Source organism: Pelophylax lessonae (assembly GCF_965119305.1).
Source record: "Pelophylax lessonae genome assembly, chromosome: 3".
Taxonomy (NCBI): Eukaryota; Metazoa; Chordata; class Amphibia; order Anura; family Ranidae; genus Pelophylax; species Pelophylax lessonae.
The window spans coordinates 184320938-184325770 of record NC_138770.1 but is presented as its reverse complement, the minus strand read 5'-3'; positions in this window follow the sequence as shown (position 1 = coordinate 184325770).

Genomic DNA, 4833 nt, shown 5'->3' with positions numbered 1-4833 from the left:
AAAATTAGCCCACATGGGTTTACCTGACAGCAAAGAACGTAGTGTATTTGATGGCTGGAGGTACATTAGGCATTCACAGTATACAGAAGTAAGTGTCGGCCTGTATAGGCCCCAAAGATTTGCTCACATGGGTTTAACTGACAGCAAAGAACATAGTATTTGGTGGCTGGAGGTACATTAGGCAATCACACAGTATACAGAAGTAAGTGTCGGCCTGTATAGGCTCCAAAAATTAGCTCACATGGGTTTAACTGACAGCAAAGTACGTAGTGTATTTGATGGCTAGAGGTACATTAGGCATTCACTGGATACAGAAGTAAGTGTCGGCCTGTATAGGCCCCAAAAATTAGCTCACATGGGTTTAACTGACAGCAAAGAACGTAGTGTATTTGATGGCTAGAGGTACATTAGGCATTCACAGAATACAGAAGTAAGTGTCAGCCTGTATAGGCCCCAAAAATTAGCTCATGTGGGTTTAACTGACAGCAAAGAACGTAGTATTCTGTGGCTGAAGGTACATTAGGAATTCACATAATACAGAAGCGTTGGCCAGTATTGGCCCCAAAAATTAGCCCACATGGGTTTATCTGACAGCTAATAACGTAGTATTCTGTGGCTGAAGGTACATTAGGCATTCACATGATACAGAAGTAAGTGTCGGCCATAAAAGGCCCCAAAAATTAGCCCACATGCGTTTACCTGACAGCTAAGAACGTAGTATTCTGTGGCTGAAGGTACATTAGGCATTCACAGGATACAGAAGTAAGTGTCGGCCAGTATTGGCCCCAAAAATTAGCCCACGTGGGTTTACCTGACAGCAAAGAACGTAGTGTACTTGATGGCTGGAGGTACATTAGGCATTCACAGTATACAGAAGTGTCGGCTTGTATAGGCCCCAAAAATTAGCTCACATGGGTTTAACTGACAGCAAAGAACGTAGTATTTGGTGGCTGGAGGTACATTAGGCATTCACACAGTATACAGAAGTGTCAGCCTGTATAGGCTCCAAAAATTAGCTCACATGGGTTTAACTGACAGCAAAGTACATAGTGTATTTGATGGCAAGAGGTACATTAGGCATTCACAGGATACAGAAGTAAGTGTCGGCCTGTATAGGCCCCAAAAATTAGCTCACATGGGTTTAACTGACAGCAAAGAACGTAGTGTATTTGGTGGCTAGAGGTAGATTAGGCATTCACAGGATACAGAAGTAAGTGTCGGCCAGTATTGGCCTCAAAAATTAGCCCACATGGGTTTACCTGACAGCTAAGAACGTAGTATTCTGTGGCTGAAGGTACATTAGGCATTCACAGGATACAGAAGTAACTGTCGGCCAGTATTGGCCCCAAAAATTAGCCCACATGGGTTTACCTGACAGCAAAGAACGTAGTGTATTTGATGGCTGGAGGTACATTAGGCATTCACAGTATACAGAAGTGTCGGCTTGTATAGGCCCCAAAAATTAGCTCACATGGGTTTAACTGACAGCAAAGAACGTAGTATTTGGTGGCTGGAGGTACATTAGGCATTCACACAGTATACAGAAGTAAGTGTCGGCCTGTATAGGCTCCAAAAATTAGCTCACATGGGTTTAACTGACAGCAAAGTACATAGTGTATTTGACGGCAAGAGGTACATTAGGCATTCAAAGGATACAGAAGTAAGTGTCGGCCTGTATAGGCCCCAAAAATTAGCTCACATGGGTTTAACTGACAGCAAAGAACGTAGTGTATTTGGTGGCTAGAGGTACATTAGGCATTCACAGGATACAGAAGTAAGTGTCGGCCAGTATTGGCCCCAAAAATTAGCCCACATGGGTTTACCTGACAGCAAAGAACATAGTGTATTTGATGGCTGGAGGTACATTAGGCATTCACAGTATACAGAAGTAAGTGTCGGCCTTTATAGGCCCCAAAAATTAGCTCACATGGGTTTAACTGACAGCAAAGAACGTAGTGTATTTGGTGGCTAGAGGTACATTAGGCATTCACAGGATACAGAAGTAAGTGTCGGCCAGTATTGGCCCCAAAAATTAGCCCACATGGGTTTACCTGACAGCAAAGAACATAGTGTATTTGATGGCTGGAGGTACATTAGGCATTCACAGTATACAGAAGTAAGTGTCGGCCTGTATAGGCCCCAAAAAATAGCTCACATTGGTTTAACTGACAGCAAAGAACGTAGTGTATTTGATGGCTAGAGGTACATTAGGCATTCACACAGTATACAGAAGTAAGTGTCGGCCTGTATAGGCTCCAAAAAATTAGCTCACATGGGTTTAACTGACAGCAAAGAATGTATTTGATGGCTAGAGGTACATTAGGCCAGTGTTTCTCAACTCTGGTCACAGGATACAGAAGTAAGTGTCGGCCTGTATAGGCCCCAAAAATGAGCTCACATGGGTTTAACTGACAGCAAAGAACGTAGGGTATTTGATGGCTAGAGGTACATTAGGCATTCACAGTATACAGAAGTAAGTGTCGGCCTATATAGACTCCAAAAATTAGCCATTCAATGGACATGAAATGCCTTTTATGCTGCTGTATTTAGCGAAGACAAGGACCAGGAATTGTTGTGGGTGGATGGCGGTCTGGCAGATATTTGTGGCCTGTCATGAGGAATTTCAATGAAACATGGTCTACTGGTCACATGTGTTGAAGTCCTCAGAGATCCATGCTTATTCATTTTTATGTGCGCTTATTGGTCACGATCCCCCCTGCTGTGCTGTACGTCCTTTCGGACAGGACACTGGACGGGGGGCAAGCCAACAGTTCCATTGCAAATTGTGCAAGCTCTGGCCAGAGGTCAAGCCTGCCCACCCAGTAGTCCAGGGGTTCATCACTCCTCAGAGCGTCCACATCGGCCGTTAACCCGATGTAGTCGGACACCGGTCGGACACCTCTTTTTACGCTCCAACATTTGAGCCACAGAAGCCTGCCTTTTTCCAGAACAACATGACGACGGCATCATGGAAGGTGGAGTGGAGGACAACTGTGAGGAGACAGGAGAAGGAGAAGGAGAAGAGGCTGGACGGTGAGAGCCTGGAGTTTGGCTTTGTGGGTTCTGACGATGTTGCTCCCACTGGGCTCTGTGATGGGATTTCAGGTGCCTTCTTAAGGCAGTTGTCCCAAGGTGAGTGTTGGGCTTACTGCGACTTATGCGTTGACTGCAAAGGCTGCAGATGGCAACACTGTTGTCAGCAACGGACACATTAAAAAAGGCCCACACTGCGGAGCCATGTGACGACGTCCTGGGAGCGCCAGATGTGACTGTACATGGTTGATGGCTCGCTCCTGATACATTTGCAGTCTGCTTTGTACCTCTTGTGCAATGCAAGTTCTGCCGGCCTCTCCTCCCTATCTGCCGGTCCGTCAGTCCGCCAGTTCTACAAATAATTGGCCAGTAACTGTTTTTACAGTGTGTAGCACAGTTAACACAGCAAAAGAGGCCATATTTTTGCAGGACTAAAATACAATCTTAGAAAAATATACTGTTAAATAACACCTCACTTCAATCTGTGGTATTGGGGGGCCACAGGTTTATCACACCAGTTCTACAAATAATTGGCCAGTAACTGTTGTCACTGTGTGTAGCACAGTTAAGACAGCAAAAGAGGCCACATTTTTGCAGGACTAAAATACAATCTTAGAAAATTATACTGTTAAATAACACCCCACTTCAATATGTGGTACTGGGGGGCCACTGGTATATCACACCAGTTGTTCAAAAAATTGGCCAGTGAGTTAGGCACTGTGTGTACCAAACTTAACTCAGCAAAAGAGGCAATATTGTTGCAGGACACAAATACACTTGTAAAAGTTTACTCAGATAACACCCCACTTCAATATGTGGTATTGGGGGGCCACTGGTCTATCACACCAGTTATTCAAAAAATTGGCCAGTGAGTTAGGCACTGTGTGTACCAAACTTAACTCAGCAAAAGAGGCAATATTGTTGCAGGACATAAATACACTTGTAAAAGTTTACTCAGATAACACCCCACTTTAATATGTGGTATTGGGGGGCCATTGGTCTATCACACCAGTTCAAAAAATTGGCCAGTGAGTTTGACACTGTGTGTATCAGACTTAACACAGCAAAAGAGGCAATATTGTTGCAGGACACAAATAAACTTGTAAAAGTTTACTCAGATAACACCCCACTTCAATATGTGGTATTGGGGGGCCATTGCTCTATCACACCAGTTCAAAAATTGGCCAGTGAGTTTGGCACTGTGTTTACCAGCCTTAACTCAGCAAAAGAGGCAATATTGTTGCAGGACACAAATACACTTGTAAAGTATGCTCAGATAACACCCCGCTTCAATCTGTGGTATTGGGGGGCCACAGGTTTATTACAACAGTTCTAGAAATAATTGGCCAGTAACTGTTGTCACTGTGTGTAGCACAGTTTACACAGCAAGAGGCAAATTTTTGCAGGACTAAAATACACTCTTAGAAAATTATACTGATAGATAACACCCCACTTCAATATGTGGTATTGGGGGGCCACTTGTCTATCACACCAGTTCAAATAATTGGCCAGTGAGTTTGTCACTGTGTGTACCAGACTTAACAGAGCAAAAGAGGCAATATTGTTGCAGGACACAAATACACTTATAAAAGTTTACTCAGATAACCCCCCACTTCACTATGTGGTATTGGGGGGCCATTGGTCTATCACACCAGTTGTTCAAAAAAATGGTCAGTGAGTTTAGCACTGTGTGTACCAGACTTAACTCAGCAAAAGAGGCAATATTGTTGCAGGACACAAATAAACTTGTAAAAGTTTACTCAGATAACACCCCACTTCAATATGTGGTATTGGGGGCCA